At 32.0% G+C, this 19649-nt stretch overlaps 1 protein-coding gene across 14 annotated transcripts in view; it reads left to right on the forward strand.

Moving 5' to 3' along the window:
• Window positions 1-19649, forward strand: part of LOC129754131 (collagen alpha-1(XVIII) chain) — an 875414-nt gene that overhangs the window by 357538 nt on the left and 498227 nt on the right. For 2 of the 14 annotated variants that reach the window (XM_055750009.1, XM_055750011.1), the window contains exon 2: window positions 13012-14411. The exons of the other annotated variants lie outside the window; for them this stretch is intronic. The gene's annotated coding sequence lies outside the window, so the exon portion shown is untranslated. The remainder of the gene's footprint in view (window positions 1-13011; window positions 14412-19649) is intronic. 14 annotated transcript variants of the gene reach the window in all.

Here is a 19649-nt window from a genome sequence, read left to right on the forward strand (position 1 = left end):
CAGTAAGGGGGGATGATTCGGTTTGTGGCTTGTCAAACGACTTAAGTGAACGTCGATGTGAAAGTAACGAAAGTAACGGAATTCAAAGGAAGAACATTTTGTGGAAACATGTGTCCTACTTGAGCATCGGCAATGATAACAGTCGTTTTGGTTTAGTTTAGTTTGGTTTGGTTTGGAGTCAAAACGAAACGAAATGGAAGCCCACCACCTCCCGGATTATGAATGGAACATGGAGGCGTTGAAGTGGATTATTTTTACCGGAATCAAATCGCGTGAAACAACTGAAGGAATCATACGTTGCCGCTATCATAAGTGGATGTAATTTGGAAATGGGGCTCTCGTGATGGTGGTTGGAAAACATGTGTTGTACTTATTACGGCTTGTAATCATGATGATGGAAGACGGTTTTCGGTCTGTTTTCGTAATGGTTTACACAGTTATGCGGCACCAGTTTCCCGCTTTTCCTTCCCTACCTTCTCCTTATGCATATATTATTATAAGTGGCTCGCTAGGAAGGGGTTTGTTGGCTTTCGATAAACCCGGAACACCAGAATCGGTCTGATAGGCTGAAGATGCACTGGAATCTTCCTCTTTTGGGGGGCCGGACTCGAAACGGAAACCGTTTCGGCTAAGGATATTCAAATTGCTTTATCATCGTGCTTGTTGACGTTGATGGTACCTGCTCTACTCATACTCATACTCCAGCTACTGTCTGACCGTTATCGATTATTATTCCATGAAATTGGGTTACCTACCTATGTATATGGAATCGGACAGTCGGATGGATATGGAATTTGAATTTGGAATTAAACAGTAAAGTTTTTGAATTATAATTAGGTTTCCAATTGTTGTTTTGCCCGTGTGTTTGTGTAATTTGAATTCTAGCAAAACATAAATTTATTTATCAAATGTTACAGATCAGAACAATAATCACCTAAAGTAAGGTTGTTAGAATTATTTCAGCACGTATCCGGGCCGGATAAATCCCGGCGAAAGTGGCCAAATTCGGGCAGTATCTGGGCTAATTTTGTCAAAAACCAGAAATTACTCAACATAAAAAATGTTTTTTCAATAAAACTTATTGACTGATTTTAAATCGTATTTGAGGCTCCAGAAAATCTCTCATTTCGTTTTGGAGGCATAAATTTAAAAAAAATACAACACATTTAGTTTTTTGTTGTTTGATTAACCAGATAAAGTGAAGGAATCCTGGAAAATCTGTTCTCACGTGGCTTGTGACAGAGCTCATTTGGCAAATCTGTTGTCTCCTGAGCCGAGTCCGCGAGTTTGAGCCCAAGAGTAAACATGGAACACAGTTGTACCGGATAAGTTTTTCAATAACTATCCGCCAACTGCAACGTTGATAAAGTCGCGAATGCCATAATTATGGTAAAACGACTATAATCGAAACAAAAAAAAACTGGAAAATCTGTTTTTTTATGAAATCCGGCAACTAGGCTGGTTCGGATTCTTCCCAAACTTTGTATAAAATATCCGTGCAAACCCGAGCAGAATCGGGCTCAGATTTGATGGACTAATAAAAATCAAAGACCTAGAAAGAAAACACTAGGTTAAGACTAACATGATTCCGCATGATAGATTTTGTTTAGGCAAGAGCAAAAAAGGTAGTGAGATAAAATGTTGAAATGGTTGACTCTACGCTCAAGTTTGCTAAAGGTTTTCTGGGAGTCTGGTTGAAAATAACAAATAGTCTGACCTGTGTTCTGTGATTTATTAATTTTAATATTTTAGACCCTCAGAGCCAAAGGAGTATAAGTGTGAGTGAAAGTTGACGAAATGGCTGTCAAGACAACATATCTAATGAATGCATTTTGTTGGTGATACGCTTTGAATATGTATAAGGCAAGAAAACAAAAACTTGAGTGGTTTTAGTTTCTTACTCAAATGAACTTAAAAAAATAAACAAACAGAAGCTTCTATGAAGATTTTATAATGATTGGAAAGTGGAATATAAAAGTGTTTTTAAATGCCTCTATCCTAAAATAACCGGTTAAAAAGATTTTTACCTTAAAAACTTCAAATCTAAGCTCTAATTAACATCTTATGAGAGAATTGAGATCTCAAAACAGATATGATAAAGATTTTCTTTTGGATGAACTGCCTCCATAATATGGCAACCCTAACTTTTGTTTTGTTCCCTAAAATTATAAAAGACATACAATCTTACAAAACTTCAGCTTTGGCGTATAAAAATAATCAGTTTCTATCATTTTCAATTAAATTATACAGAAATTTTGCTAGAAAAACAGAAATTTTGCCCAAAACATAAATAGGCGCATTTAGTCCGCACGGTTTGAGGTTCGGCATTTAAGACAACAGTTAGAATAAAATCGTTTCCTCGAAAATTGGAGGAGATTTCAACATAAAAATTACTCAAAAGTATAGAAAACAGATGCCTGCTTATGTGTATATAAGTTTTGTACACATATTCTATCAAATATTTATTTAAATTAATATTCAGCTTAATAGGCGTTTATAGCCTACCTCTTTATATGTGCAAATTTAAAAAATCGTTATACACTCCTAGAAAAAATCCTTCACTGCCAAAGATTATCTTCCGTTTTATTCAATTTTTTCCACTATTTTATTATGTTTTGATCTTATTGAAGAAACTTTGCTAGCTGAAAGTCACATTTTGTTTGGAGACAAAGTGGTATAAGTACCGAAACTGTACCCTTTTGCCACCAAGTGATTTGTACCTCATTGATACTTACTCAAATGGCTTTTCCAGAAAACAGTGATTTTTTTCATCGGGACCAAAAATGCAAAAAAAAATTGGAATTTAATCTTTATTTCAATAGTACATACCTAAATGATGTTTGTAATTTTACCATCAATAGTTAACGATTTCACTGCTTTTAGAGATTATTCTTGTGAACAAAATATACCAAATTTTGTTGTATTTTTTATTCAAATCCTCGAAGAGTAAATTACAAATTCCTGATTTCTGGGCATAACTATACGGAGCATGGCCGTAGGAACGGGGGGGTTTTGGGGGTTAAACCCCCCCCCCCCATGAGGATCCAAAACAGCAAGCAAAGTATTCTACTCTACACTCAAAATTTCAAATTCAGAATCAAATTATGATAATAGAGTAAGGTTAATCGAGAGCAACAATCTAGACTAAAAACTTATGCAAAAATCCAAGTCCAAAATTATGCTATACTTTTTCCAAAATTTTCTCACATGTTCATCGAAATTCAGGCCTGAATATTAAATTCTGAATTAAATTAAATCCTATAAATATAGTTATACTTCCTATAACTAAAATTGTATTCCTATTTTCGTAGGTCGTATTCTTTATACAGTTTAGGATTCTTGATTTTCAGTTCGGATAATCATAAGAAATTAGAAACGAAAAGCTGATGTTTTGAAAATAGTATTCCGAATATGAAAGAAGAGAAATTTCATTTTATATTCAAATTCGAAGTTCTTAACCAATTCTTACAAAAAAATTTAAAATTCAAAGCTTCAAAATGACAATCCAAAATTGAAAAGTCAGATGCAGATCTTTGTGAATGGAAACTCAGATACAGATTCAAAGCGCAATTTTTGAATTCAGTTTCAGAATACTTATTCAGAATGCAGATTCAAAATTCAGCAAAAGGTTTAACTTGTGTATAAAGTTTACAATCAATATAAATTATTGAGAAATTTAAGAGATCATGAACTTAACACGTTGCGGACCAAAAACGAGATATCTCGTTTTTTTTGCTCGCCAACAGAGTGCTACACTTTGAAGAAATAATTCAAATAGCATGAATTTGTGTGTTTAACTTCATTCGACAAAGTATAACACAACATTTACCTTAACTAAAAAATCCTAAATTTGTGAAATTTATTCAAGTGAGCTCTGAGATAAAGAATGCCGGATTTTGGTGTTTCTAATTAAAGATTTCTTTCCGGTCCCTAATGTGTTAAGATTGCTTGTCATTTCAATTTACAGATTTTCAATTATTAAACAAAATTAGTTTGTATACTCAATTGAATTGAAAATCTCAAATCAAAGGTAGAATAAGAGTTTTTGGTTTAATCCGAAAACCCCAAATTTTATTTATTTTATTTTAAATCATACACATGAATTTCATTATGGAATTGATTATTTTTGAAAAATACTTTTAAAAATACTGTTGAAGAAACATCTTCACTTACAAAATCTGCAGGAAATTTTTTATTTTCCCAGTGTCTTGTTAGATTATTAACACAATAAGGACAATAAACATTGGCCATTTCAAGTTTCAAATCAATAAGAAAAATTCAAATTGCTAGTCTAATAGAAATATTTGGGTAACGGAATGCGAAAAAACGCAATGTGTTAATATTGCAGTTTTTTTAAAGTCAATTTTCAGGTAAAAATCAGTCATCAAAACCCCCCCTCCCCATGAGTCGGTTCTTCCTACGGCCCTGATACGGAGTGTGAAACGAATTTTGAGCTAGGCTCAATTTGTAAACATTTGTAGTGATATTTGGGTTAATGTAGAAGCTCTAGTCATAAATTTACTGTGAAACATCAACTCATAATGAGTAGGAATTCATTTTCAACGACCATTTAATTTGTTTATTTGTTAGCAAACATACAATGATTGAAAAATTAGTAAAGAAATGTCTTTCGCAAATCATTTAAATAACTATTCTGATGAAAAATCAATGTTCGAAAAAATTGACTTCAACCTAGCAAGATCAGGTCAATCTTCAGACATGTAATCTCTTGACCAGCTGCATTAGGTAAGGTTGCCCAAATCACAAAAAATCTAGAATTTCACAGAATTTTGGGCAAATTTTCATCATAGAATCGGTATCACAGACCAAAGAGTTTTAGAAATACCCAGAAATTTCAAAGATTTTTTAAATTTTGGACGTTTTTTTTTCGGAATTTAATTTTTAAGGTCAATATATATTTTAGACCATTAACGTCGAATTGAAAAAATATGAAATTTGATATTGGCAATGTGATAACATTTTTTTAAAGTGAAATGAAATAAAAGACGCAACTTGACATGACTTCTGAATTGAAAATTATGGAATAAGCATCACAGAAAACTGTCACAGAGTGTTTGGTTAAATCACAGAAAGTCAGATTTTTGTTCGTCAAATCACAATTTTATTTTCAGAACAAAAATATAACACTTGAGCTAATCGATATAATCTATCTTCCTGAGGTGTTAAAACAAGCCAACGTAATAAATGTGACTGTGAGTATATTCTTTCCATGGCGACCGTCAAAAATTAACCAATGAACCGAGAATTAATGAACCGCCACATTAAGTAGAGGAAACCCTTACCTATCCAACACACTATTCAGACAATAAAACGATGGGGGTTATAGAACAACTTCTTTTGAAGATTTGCAAAGAAAATACACAGAAAAAAATTTCAAGTTTTTGCCAATATTTTTTTTCTAAAAATTGCTTATTTCACATTTTTGAGCTTAGATTTGTTAAGATTTTATAAAAAATAAATAAGAAATTTAAAAATTATGATAAAAATGACTTTTTATCAAAAATTTGAAAAAAAATCGATAAAAATTATCTGAAGTTTATATTTACAGGTAACACTAAAGCAAATTAATCAATGCGTAGAGGGTGCAGTGCCCATAATCATTTCTATCGAACAAATTTTCATTTTCAATTGAATTTTCAATTAAACATATTTTTTTAAAATAATTTTTAACAAGTTTTTTAACACTAAACGTACCGGAGGCGGTCAAATGACGGTTTTTGAACTTTAAACGATGATTACGCCTTATATAATTGTTTTTTCGCAAATTTAACGACAGGACTATTTTTGTTTTTGAAATGCAAGTATTTTTGTGTTTTTAAATTTTTTTTAAGTGTTACTGTTTTCGAATAACGTATGTGGTATACCTATTCATACCGCGAGCGGTCAAATGACGGCAAACACCGTTTTCGCTAAAACTCCCTTGTTTCTCAACCGATTTCTATCAAATTTATAGTTTTGAAAAGCTTATAATTCGACTCAAATATGTTTCTCAGACAATTTTCAGCTACAATCAATAACTTTAAAGTTATTTACAGTACAAGAAAAATTTTATGAAAAAACATGCTTCAGGACAAAGGTTGTAAATCAGTTATTAAGTGCTCGAAAAAAATTTCACTTAGTGCCTGATAAAGCTGAAGTTAGAAGCTATATGTTGCACATATGGAAATTTTTTTTTAAAATTTTCTAAGATCATAGCCACAAAAAATGTAAAAAAGTTGTGTAAAACCCGTACTTTTCAATCAATCAACCGCCAAAGCTGTTCCTGTTACAGTAGAAAATTTTGAAAAAGTGAATTGAAAAGTAGACGTAATTTGTCACATTTTGGCATCTTTAGATTTTTGAAATGCGAAGTACATAATTTTTGACGACTTTTCAAAGGTAGCTGTTTTTCGAACTTTTTATCAATTTGGATTTTCTAAGACAATTCCTACACCTAAGCTCAGCTTTGCACTGGATTTTGAGTACGTTAACGTAAGGCTTAGGCAATAAAACTATATGCAAAAGAAAGCAAATTTCATACTGGTTCTAGTGGTGTAACTGCATTGGCGGTGCAATGCTTGGCAAAAATATGATAAATAAAACAGTGAACTAGTTTCTGAATTTTGAGAAGTCAGCACAAATTCTTGCTTGGCAGACGGGCGCAGTGGGTGGTAATATCTCAAAGCTATTTTGCACACGAAGACGGATGAAAAGAAACGAAAAAAACAAACAAGCATTAGCTCAAATTTTCTAGTTTTACTTTCAGAAATATATTTATTATATTTTTGTAAAGCATTGCACCGCCAATGCAGTTACATCACTAGAACCGGCATGAAATTTGCTTTCTTTTGCATATAGTTTTATTGCCTAAACTATACGTTAACGTACTCAAAATCCAGTGCAAAGCTGAATTTGGGTGTAGGGATTGTCTCAGAAAATCCAGATTCATAAAAAGTTCGCAAAAGAACTACCTTTGAAAAGCCGTCAAAAATTATGTATTTAGTATTATAAAAATCTAAAGATGCCAAAATGTGACAAATTACGTCTACTTTTCAATTCACTTTTTCAAAATTTTCTACTGTAACAGGAGCAGCTTTGGCGGTTGATTGATTGAAAAGTACGGGTTTTACACAACTTTTTTACATTTTTTGTGGCCGTGATCTTAGAAAATTTTTAAAAAAAATTTCCATATGAGCAACATATAGCTTCTAACTTCAGCTTTCTCAGGCACTAAGTGAAATTTTTTTCGAGCACTTAATAACTGATTTACAACCTTTGTCCTGAAGCATGTTTTTTCATAAAATTTTTCTTGTACTGTAAATAACTTTAAAGTTATTGTGATTGTAGCTGAAAATTGTCTGAGAAACATATTTGAGTCGAATTATAAGCTTTTCAAAACTATAAATTTGATAGAAATCGGTTGAGAAACAAGGGAGTTTTAGCGAAAACGGTGTTTGCCGTCATTTGACCGCTCGCGGTATGAATAGGTATATACAAAGTGTCGGTATGTTTAGTGTTAAAGTCATGATTCATTTTCGAAGGAATCATAACCAATCTTAGCACAAAAATGTTACATTTATATTTCTTTTCAAAACTGTTCAGTTAAAACTTACAACTTAATTTGCTCGAGTATTTTGTTCACAAATCATAATAAAAATGTTTTTCTAGACAATCCCAATTGATTGACTGTCTGAATAGTGCATTGAATATGGCAAAGTCTCTCGATGATGTGGCTAATTTTCAGAGATAAGATTTTTTAATTGTTCTATAAAAGACACCGTGCCTTGGTAACGGATGGTGGATGGTGGATGTAACATTCTTCAATTAAAAGAGCAGCTGTTGAATAAACTGCTTTCGATATTCTGTACTTAGTTTCGTATACCTATGTTTTGTTTTTAATAGTACTTGTTGGAGTGGAGTCTCCTTTAAGATATAATTTGTTAACTTTAAAAGGTGGGGTATCACTTTTGTAATGTGTTGCATTAGAAATTCTCGTACTTCATAGTAATGTTTTTCTAACAATGAGATAGTCGAATTGATAGTTTTATGATAGCAATTTGAAATGCTTTGTTAACAGATCCTTTATTTTTGTTCGAAACTTGTTGACCACAGTCGAATACACAGAATAAACAAATGACACTTGGTGTATTGCAGGATACTATCTATACAAAAATTTCTGTTTTTACGGAGAAAAGATTTTAAATTAACCTTTTTGGTCAAACGGTTTAGGGCTCGATTTTGCTCATCTACATGATGACTTTCAACTGATTACCTTAAAGATGATTACAGCTCGAATTTCTTCTTGATGTAGTAGTCGTCAAATTCAATTCGCATCATAAGAATTATTTGTTGATAACCAATAAGATTTATTTAAATTTTCAAACTGTTCATACATACATGACAAACGTATTGGACAGAGACTTTGGATGGCGACCGTCAAAAAAAGCTATATCGATAAGTCACGGCAATCTCTCCACGAAAAGACTGGTCCTTAAAGTATCATAACACATTCAGTATCATATTTTAAGTTTGAACCGGCGAAAGAAGATTCGAGAGATATTTTTGAAAGGACAGGTATTTTCATTATACGTAAATAAGGGCGACAACCAAATGGATCAGGTCGAATTTCGCAAACCGACTGGGGATACATTTTATAGATTGGTCTTAAAAACTGTGCAAAATTTCCGCTTCATTGGATTTGATTTAGGTTTGCCTCAAATCGCTCTTAGTTTCGGTTTTTTGACCCTTAAAAATCAACAAAGGACCAGAGGGGTGCAGAGGACATCGGAAAAATCGAAACTCTAATTTTGATGACTTTACGATGACTTCAAAAAGCATGAAAATCTGGTGTTATCTAAAAAAAATCGTTTTGTCTAAAACCGACTTTACAATTTAAAAAACCACAAAAGGAGGTACCAAAGAAAATTGGGAGAGTTGAAATTTCAATTTTTGTGCCAAATGACTTAAAAATGTATGTAACGTTGAGATCTGGTGTTATTTCGAAAGCAAAATTTTAGCCTATAATCGACTTTTTGGGAGTTTGTCAGTTTTCCGAAAAACGGACGGTTTTCCGAAAAAATGATTTTGTCCCATTTTGTGAATTTTGTTCCATATTTTTCTCAAGATAACACCAGATCGCGACGTTTCATGTATTTTCAAGTCATTTGGCATCAAAATTAATGATAAGATTTCACAGATTTCCTATGGTACCCTTTTCGATTATATGTATTTAGAGATAAAAAACCGAATAATTGAGCGCTTTGAGACACCCCTAAATCAAGTCCGATTGTGCTAAAACTTTTCACAAGTCAGTTTTTGAAGCCAATCTACAAAATGTATATGTCCGGTTTTCAAATTAAGATCATGGAATTTTTCCCATACATTCACTGCCACCCTAACGTAGGTTCTTTATAATATAGGTTAAACCTTACCATTTCGTTTGTTTGATAATTTTTAAAGAGAGGTTACGACCTATAGGTTTATTGTTATAACTTTTTCTGTAAATTTTAAAAACGATTTTGAAATATCTTGATATAAAGGTTTATTTTTAATCTGAAATAATATAACTTGAATAAAAACATTCATATAAGATTTATTTGGTATCATTGTCTTTCCCTAGAATGGATGAGATTGTTGTATTTGTTATTCACCAAAAATATTTCGAAATGCTTATTCTAAAAAGAAACTGTAATTCCAGTAGAATTTAATTTCCAATAATTTGCAGGAAATAAAACATCGGTAATTTTTCGGATATGAGACCAAACTTTTGATAGGCTAAAATTATACTGGAAACGTATGTATATTTTAACAAGATCATTTCCAAGCCCATTTTAACGACTTTTGAATTCCATCTCAACTGAATAAAAAACTTAAAGTTTTTAGGATTTTCAAGAGAACATAATGTTACAAATTGAATATTATTTGTGTGTTTTACCTAGAACATGCTAAAACCAATCTGATCAACATCAATTATTACGACCATTTTGAAATGTTTCGAAATAAATTAATATTACCAAAAGCATCGTTAACGTCAACGAAGACGTCATTTATTATAAAAATAAGGAATTGGTAACCAGAACAGAACATTTTCAATTCATTAAGTTTAAAAATTAAATTTGAACAAAATTGTTGTTTTCTTCTAAACAATAAGGTAGAGATGAGCTGAAGGATATGAATGATTTTTTTTTTATAAAAATAAAATAAAACAATAGTTGTATTCGGGAACACTGAAGACAAAAAGATTTGGTTAGGAAGCACAGGTTTTGAAAGCTGCTGATTGTTTGTTTTGAATTTGACTTTTGGCGGATAAAGACGGATTGGCATAAGAAGCTCTGATTTTCAAGGCTGCTACTGCTGATTGGTTTTATTTGACTTTCCGGTAAGTAGATACGGATTGGATTAGAAAGCACAGATTTGAAGCCTGCAACTGCTGACTGTTTGTTTGTAAAAAGACGGATTTGCTCAGGAAGGGCTGATTTTCAAGGCTGCTGCTGCTGATTGTTTGTTGTGAATTGCCTTTTAGTGGAAAAAGACGTATTGGCTTGAGAAGCGCTGATTTTGAAGGCTGCTGCTGCTGTTTAATTGTTGGTTGGTTTTTGTTTGGCCTCGTGGTGGAAAAAAAACAGATTGGCTTAGGAAGAGCCTACCGATTTTGAAAGCTGCTGCTGATTGTTTGATTTGATTTGGCCTTCCGGTGGAAACAAACGGATTGGCTAAGGAAGTACATGTTTTAATCTAGTTCCTGCTGGCTAGAGTGTCCATTTCCCGGCGATTTCAGCGTTCCCGGGATCCCGGGAAAAATAGAAAATGAAGATTTCAACATGAAGATCTTAACCCTCTACTGCATATGAATTCTTATCAATATGGTATTTTTAAATTTTAATGTAGTACCTAGTATTGAAAAACATTTCAAACTTGTTTAAAGAAAACTCAATAAGCAAACTAAAGACCCACAAACAACCTTTAACCGACAAACTGATCCGAAATTAGCTGCTAAAATTTGAGAATGATTTCTAACTATTGATAAAAGTTAGCGAGCTAGACTTCAGGTTATTCATCAAATATTGTAAATTTTCAGATAATTATCCATGTGTTTTACAATATGTAATTTTTTTTTGTTGATGATTTTGCTATTGTCAGCAGTATCCGAAACGGAAGTTCTAAATGATGAGTGTTACAAAATAGAACATCCAGATTCTTACCGGTCATTATTGGAATTGTTTGGTTTAAAAGTCTGTATGTCGTTTTTCACTTTTACACTAAATTTTCGATTGGAAAAACATTTTGGTTCTAATCAAACTCAATGTATTAATAAGACCAGAAAAAAAAATTATAACTAAGCCATCAAGGTAGAACCACTGATAACATTGACATTGTTTCTAGAACAAAAATTCGACCATTTTCTGACTAATTTTTGTTGTCAAATTTTGCAGGTCCATCTACCCCTACCGTCGGTATTGCGAACCTTCAAAATTTGACAAAAATATGCCCTGTAGGAAAAAAACGTAACTATTTAGCTTGATTTCATTTCTTCAAATCAGCGCATTGATCTGGAATCGATATTCCGTACTGTTGGAAAAATCATCCAACAAACGAAATTGAGTGTCCAGTCAGTATGGTCAGTGGTAGATCTTTCAATTTCTTGCTCAATCTGATTCATTTTTTTCCAAATTAGATCATGTAAATTTGAAGTACTTAAGCACATTTTACTGGTTTCGGGAATTCCCGGGATTTTTTAGGCGTTTCCCGGGATTTGGGAATTCCCGAATTTTTCTAATTCCCGAGAATTCCCGACCGGGAAATCCCGGGTAGGACACTCTACTGCTGACTTATTGTTTTGGTATGTCTTTCCGGTGGAAACAGACGGATTGGCTCAGGAAGTAACTGATTTTCAAGCACTTTTTATGGCTTGGTCTTCTAATAGAAAAAGACGGAATTAACTTAGGTTTTGCAGATTTTTTAAAACTGATTCTGCTGATTGTTTGCCTTGAATTAGCCTTCTGGATGAAATGTAGTGATGCAATACATCGCTAGGCACCCAGCACTGATGTCAATTGAATTTGTTATTTATCAATGCCAACAGAAAAACCCCTGTTGAATAGCTAATAACTTTTTTGCCTAATAAGATACGAAGTTTTGGTCTTGGACAAAATTGTTTAGCAGAAAATTTCCTTTCAAGATTTTATGAATTCACAAGAAAACTTCAAGCAGGCTCGGTTCAACAAAAGAAACAAAAATGATGTTCATTTAACAGTACAAAATAGTCAATTTATACAAACCTTAAAGTTAAAATTTACTCATGTAAACGTTACTTAAAAATTCTGCAAAAAATCATGGATGAGTTTTATTCTAAACGAAACTTTTAAGACCCCAGGGTTTGAGAAATGAGAAATGACCAAAATTGACTCAGTCTTCTGTTACATATCCAATAAGCCAATAAAAATTAAGAAAACCTTGCCAATTTTTCCAATGCTAAAAATCTATCTAAAAACGATAATCCTTAAACAAAATATGACTAGCTCATCGATTAGCCGCTTGAAATGTGCAACACACGGAAGAAAACCGGCAAAAAACGTCTCCCTAAGTTCGACCGTTTCCTCGGCTGGAGAGTTAATCTGTCCTATCCCGGCAGCCAGGCAAATCCGATTTGCCGGAAACTGGCCCCGGAAGCAAATCGAAACGACGAGCCAATACCATTTCCTGCTTAATTTGATTCAACACCGAAAGGACGTTTCCCTTTCCACCACCACCGGAGGTGGTGGTAGTCTTCCGTTTCCGAATGATGGCTACCAAACCTCTGAAACCGAAAAGGAAAATGATTCCGGGAAGATAAGCTCAGAACAGATACATTTTTTCAATTTTTTTTTTGATAGAGAGGACAGTAAAAATAACACGCATCCGTCCCGTTTCCAAACACCCTCCGAGGAAAGAATCCAAATCTTGAGGGGTGATTGAATAGATTTGTGGAGAAGCGAAAAAAAAATCCTTCAAAAATCCAATTTATATTCACAGCAAATTTCGTTGCCCTCGGGTTAGTGTGTATCTTTCGTTTTTTAAAGTGACCCACAAAAAAGTGGAGGAGGAAAAACGTGAAGCGCGACGCCAAATTTTGCGACAAATTCAGTCTGTCAACTTCAAGTTTGTGGGCGGAAAACCCCTTGAAATCTGCAACCAAGGTCACTCGAAAGTGGAAAACGTTGAAGAAAATCGTTTCGGAGAAAGAAGTTGAAACAAGAGTAGACAACACGTCACTCTCCCTGGGGGGAAAGCATTTTTTTTTTCAATTCGGGCACCCGGCCTGACGAAAATAGCAAAACAATTGGGCGAAACGTGACCGGGAAATTTGTTCCGATTCGGAGGTCTGCCGAGGTTAGTCCGGGTCTTCGTTTGTGTAATTAACATAATTAAATAAGCGTCTTCTTGCCCGGGCTTCAATGAGGAGAGTGAAGTGAATCGAAGCAAAAACTAACTGAGAAGAAGGTGTAACGAAGGTCTGGACAAGGTGCCCGAAAAAAAAAACACGGAACAACAATCGGTGCCGCGATTCGGTTTCGTTTTTTGAGGGTGGGTAGGAAGTGTTTTTTTTTCGCGCGCTTTTCCTTTTGGAGTACCGACAGAAGTGATTGATTTTCCGTTTCCAATCGGGCTTCATCAATTCCGGGGCCTGGCAATTGTGTAACGACTGTTGTTGCCACCCACTGCTGAAACATCGAAGAATTCTCAAACAGGCAACTTAGGCAGTGCGAACAAGACAAGTCCCAAGAATAACAAGTCCGCAGAAAGGCTTGCAGCAAAAAGGATTGCGTGATTTCGGGCGGTTCAATCGTAAATCTCGAGTTGGGTCCCCATCGAAATTTTCCACGGAGTCGTTGTTTTTTGTTGGTGTTTTCCCGAGTTAACTCTCATTTTCCTTCCTCCCCCAAGTCTGAGTGACATTAATGGTTCTCGTTTCGGAACGTGCTCACCCTGAAGCTCAGGGTGGAAACCGAAGAAGGAAAAAACAGGAAAATCAATACGTTCTGTGATATCGCTGAAGAAATTTGTTCAAGCAAGTTGTTACGTGCGGTTTAACTGAGACGAAGAAGGAACAAGTAAATCGTTTCTAATCTTCCGCTGATTAAATAATATAGTCAATTGTTCGACTCGAAATCAGAGCTGTATCGTTATCGTTATATCCCTATCAGAGATTTATTTACCACCATCACCTTTAATTCTTCAAACTAAAAGAGAAGCGAAACAGTTACAGTAAACGAATACCTTGTGGAATAAAACGGGAAACCCTCGATACGCACAGACCAAAAAACAGAACAACAATCGAGCGCGTTACTAATTGCGGTAAATTTATCACTCCTCCCCTGAAAAAGAAAAAAAAAAGGCACGCAACGCAAAGCGATACCTTGCCTCTAGTCAAGGTAACGAATCTAAAGCAAACCCAACCCGCTAATTAAATAATTGAGCGATTAACGTTAAGTAGCCCAAAAGGGCTTGGAACAATCTTTAAGGGAGAATGTAAGGTAGGGCCAGGATTTGCTGGCCCTCTAGCTAGTTGCAGTAAGTTGGAAGCTTTCGTTCCCAATGGGAAATCGGAACGTTTCCAAGAGCATCGGAAATTGTAATGGGGTGATTTATCAATTGGTTGGAGAGTTTCATGTGGAATGGTGACTTCCGTGGGGAGACATCTTTTAGCAGGAAACTATTTAGCTTAATATGTCAGACGAACGTTGAAAAAAAAAGCACAAAAATAAACTTAACGCAGACAAGATTAACGCTTTAAAACAATATTATCACTCAACAGATTAACACAGCATTCCAAACAAACAATTCAAGAGTGCTTTTTTTAACAAAATCGGTTTAAGGAGTAATGTTTTATTCTAAAACTTCAATGACTTACACAGATTGCCACGGTGTCTTTTTTACCTTTAAAAGGTTAAAAAGGTTAAAATTTGTCACATTATAAAGGCAAATGCCACGCACTTTCCAGTAAAAAAAATATCAAAGGAGTCAAGCACAAGGTTAAAAGAATTTTTTAAACTCGTTTCCGGGCAATTTTATTTCAAAATTTACCAACTTTGAAATTGACCAAATATTCGGATAAATTTTGTCAAAACTCCGAAATAACTCAACAAAAATAAGAAAAAAACTTTAAAAAAAAAATTTCATAAAAAGTTATGGATTGATTTTAAATCGTATTTCAGGATTCCAAAAAAATGTTTTGAAGGCATAAATAAAGAAAGCGTATCTTTTATTGATTTGCCAAAGTTTGTTCCCAAATTTTGTATTAAATATCCTGGTAAGCCCAGATAAAACCAGGCAATCTGGAAACCTTATTCTAGAATATTTTTTTTTTAAATTGGTTAACGAAATAGACGAGCAAGATGTTCAAGTTTTCGCTAATATTATACTTAAGATCTTTGAATTCTACATTTTTGAGATGTGTTGAGATAGCACAACAAAAGCATTACAATAAAGATGAACTCTTTATGATTGTTTATATCGAAGACAGAATAAAATTTTGAACTGAGTGAAGAAAGTTTCGATTTTATCACTGTACAATGCATAAATGCTCCCGAAAAAAAAAACCATAAAATTGATATAGAAATGTGACGAGACTCTTCGTAATTACAAATATTTTTTAATATTCTGTTTTCGATAGAAATGATCATAGAGAATACACCATTATTAAAATGATCTTATTAATTTGCTACAGTGAAGTTTGAGGCTGATTCAAGATAATTTCATAAGTAGTTTTCAAATTTTCTTTTAAATTCAATTTTTTTCCCAAAATTTTTAATAAAAAATCCTTTTTATCATATTTTGTGAAATTTTAATTTATTCATGAATGATTTTTAACACATCAAAGCCAAAAAATGTAAAGTTTGAATATCTTAAGAGAAATTATTAGCGAAAACTTTGAAATTCTGCTCGTGTACTTTGTTTACAAATCTTTAGAAAAAAGTTGTGCTAAACCCTTCGATCTATTTTTTTTTTTCCTGAATAGTGCGTGGACTACCGGAGAGTCTTCTCTATTTTGTGGCAAACTTTCAGAGAAGCCGATATTTTTTTCATGAGATTGTTCTAAAAAAGACACTGTGAAGATTGACTGACGTAAGGAAAGACAAACAAAATAGGACAGATCTTACGCAATTGAGGTTTAAATTATCCATTGGTTCACCAGAAGGTCTCAGGTAGAAGTCATTATAATATCTTTCAACAAAATTGGCCGAATATTTTTAGTATTTGATTTCATAAATTTTCAAATATAAGGTTCGAAAATAATATTACGAAATCCGTCAACACTAGAACCGGTATGAAATTGTCTTTCTTATGAACATAGTTTTATTGCGATTACTTTGCGTTAACATGCTCAAAACCCAGAGCAGAGTTGAATTAAGTTGCTAGAATTGTCTGAGTAAATGCAGATTGATAAAAATTTGAAAAACAGCTATTTTGAAATTGTCGTTTAAAATTCGGTGTTTAGTATTTAAAAAAAACGACTCAAAAATGACTTAAAAATGCCTCAAAAATGTCTCAAAAAGAATGAAAAAATACTCGAAAATTAGTAAAATATGACTCAAAAATTACTCCAAAATGTCTCAAAAATGACACAAAATTATTCGGAAATTTTTTGACCAGTACTCATTACATAACTTGCTCAACATGAAAAAAAATACTCAAAATTATTTGAAAATATCTCATAAATTACCCAAAAAAGATTCAAAATGGCAAAATGACTCTAAATTGACTAAAGAATGTCTCAAAATAATTTAAAAATAACTCAAAAACGAATCAAAAATAACTCAAAAATGACTCAAAAATGACTCAAAAACGATTTAAAAATGACTCAAAAATTACTCAAAAATGTCTCAAAAACGACACAAAATTACTCGGAGATTTTTTGACTATTACTTTTTACAAAACTTACTCAAAATGAAAAAAATGACTCAAAATGATTCGAAAATATCTCATAAATTACCCAAAAAAGATTCAAAATGGCAAAATGACTCTAAATTGACTAAAGAATGTCTCAAAATGATTTCGAAAAAACTCAAAAATGAATCAAAAATAACTCAAAAATGACTCGAAAATGACTCAAAAATGACTCAAAAATAATTCAAAAATGACTCAAAAATTTCTCAAAAGTGACTCAAAAATGACTCAAAAATTATTCGGAAATTTTTGAAAGATTACTAAAAAATGACAAAACTTACTTAAAATGAAAAAAAAATGCTTTAAAATGATTTGAAAATATCTAAAAAAATACTCAAAAATGATTTTAAATGGCAAAAGTGACGACTTAAAAGTGACATTAAAATGACTCAAAAATTACTCAAAAATGAGTTAAAATGGAAAAACTAACTAAATGCAAAAATGACAAAAGTGACTTAAAAATGACTCAAGGCCTGAAGAATGTCTCATAATGATTAAAAAAAAAATTTTTTTTGACTTATCAAAAATGACTCTAACATGTCTTAAAAGTGACTCAAAAATAACTGGTAAATGGTTTTAAAAATGGCTTAAAATAACTCTTCAATTACTCAAAAATGATTCTAAACTTACTCAAAATTAGTTCAAAATGGATTAAAAAAATACTCAGAGATGACTCAAAAATGACCTCAACATAACTTTTAAAATATTTCAAATAACTTTAAAACTACAAAAAAAATCTAAGAATTTGCTTAAAAATAGCCTAAAAATGGCAAAAAAAGACTCAAACGTCATCCAAAAATGATTCAATTATGACTTTAAAATGATTTAATTACAATTAATTGTTTAAAACCAAATGAAAAATTACCAAATGTTTGACTCAAAAATGGCTCAAAAATTACATAAAAATGATTCAAAAATGACTGAAAACCAATTTGAAAATATTTAAAAATAACTATGGAAATAATTAGAAAAAGTATATAGAATTGCTTAGAAATAGCTTAAAAATGACTCAAAAATTTAAAAAAAGACTCCAACATAACCTAAAAATTACTCAATTATGACTTGAAAATGACTCAACTATTTTAAAGTTACTTAACCACAACACAAAAAATTACTCAAAACTGACTTATTAAATGATACAAATTAAAACAAAAATTTATCAAAACTGACTTAAATTGACCCAAAACAAATTCAAAAATGGCTCGAAAATGATTTGAAACTGACTCAAAAATGACTCAAATTTCCTCAAAAACTGTTCAAAAATGACTAATGATGGATTTAAAAATGGTTGAAAAATACTCAAAAAGGATTCAAAAATGACAAAATGGATTTGAAAAAAACTTACTAGATTTATAAAAAAGAAATAAATAAAAATAAAAAATCTCTCAAAAATTACACTGAAAGTACTCGAAAAAAATAAAAAAAAAACACAACACTTAAGAATAGTGGCATGAAATGAAACAAGATAATAAATATATGACTCATACAGAAGTCTTAAAACGCTACTTAAAATCTTAAGACAAACTAAAATTGTATTTCCCAATATTCCAAATACACAAAACCCTGGAAAAGATTCAAGAATGATCCAAATATGATTAAAAATAAAAATGAAACAAAAGTGCCTAGGGATGATTGAAACATTTTTCTAAATGGACACAAAAATGTGTTTAAACTATCCTTTAAACAAGCAAAAAATATCTTATGGCAAGAACAATATAAGAAAACTCAAAAACTATAATGAAATGTCATCAAAAGTTGTCCTAAATGTATTTAGAAATTTCCCTTTTTTTCTCTAAACGCACAAAATTCTTTTATAAAATAACAACTCACTTTTTTCCTTAAATTTGTCCCAAAACCTACACAACAAAAATCCAACAATAAGAAAAAAAAACTACAATGGCTAAGAAAACACAAAAAAAAAATTACTCAACATCGACATAAATAAAGATTGATCAAAAATTAATAAAAAATGATTTAATATGTTACAAAACTAATATCAAAAATCGTATGGAATAATTCCAAATTTTCCAAAACTTTCCTTAAAATATCTCCGAAACAACTCAAAAGTAACATTTTACTCTAAAAATAACCAAACAAATGATCATGGTAAAAACAAAAATTACTCAAAAATTACTCAAATTTTAAAACTTACTAAAAAGTTAGTCAAAAAAAAGTTTTCAAACCTTGAAAAAAACCCCCAAAAAAAATATTCAGAAAGAGCGGATGATACAAATCGATCAAAAACAGAATTTCTGGAACATTACTTGAATAACAAAAATTGACTCAAAATTACGACCACGCTTTTATGATGTAAACAAACAAAAATTTCAATGATTCAGTATAGACTGTAAACTTCTTTAACGAACTGGAAAATGATCTTAAATTCATCGCAAAATAGCCTAATAAACATCCCATAAATAGCTTTCAAATGAATATAAATTTTGATTTTTAAACTGTTCCCTACTTTATACAAAGCTGGCAACGAGCATTATATAACTGTCTTACAGCATTTTTCCCGAAGTATAAAAAAATTCTATTGCTTTGAGAAGAAAAGTAAACTGATTCGATATCTGTTTTAAACGGTCAAACAAACGGTTGCCATTTTTTTTAAAGTGATCAAAAAACCGAATGGATTTCAAAAACTTCATGAGACAAAAGTTAAATTTATTTTTCTTTCATGACATATTGGAAAGAAACACAAAGAATTTAGAGAAAAATTCAAA

The sequence above is a fragment of the Uranotaenia lowii genome, chromosome 3 (genome assembly GCF_029784155.1).
Source record: "Uranotaenia lowii strain MFRU-FL chromosome 3, ASM2978415v1, whole genome shotgun sequence".
NCBI classification, from domain to species: domain Eukaryota; kingdom Metazoa; phylum Arthropoda; class Insecta; order Diptera; family Culicidae; genus Uranotaenia; species Uranotaenia lowii.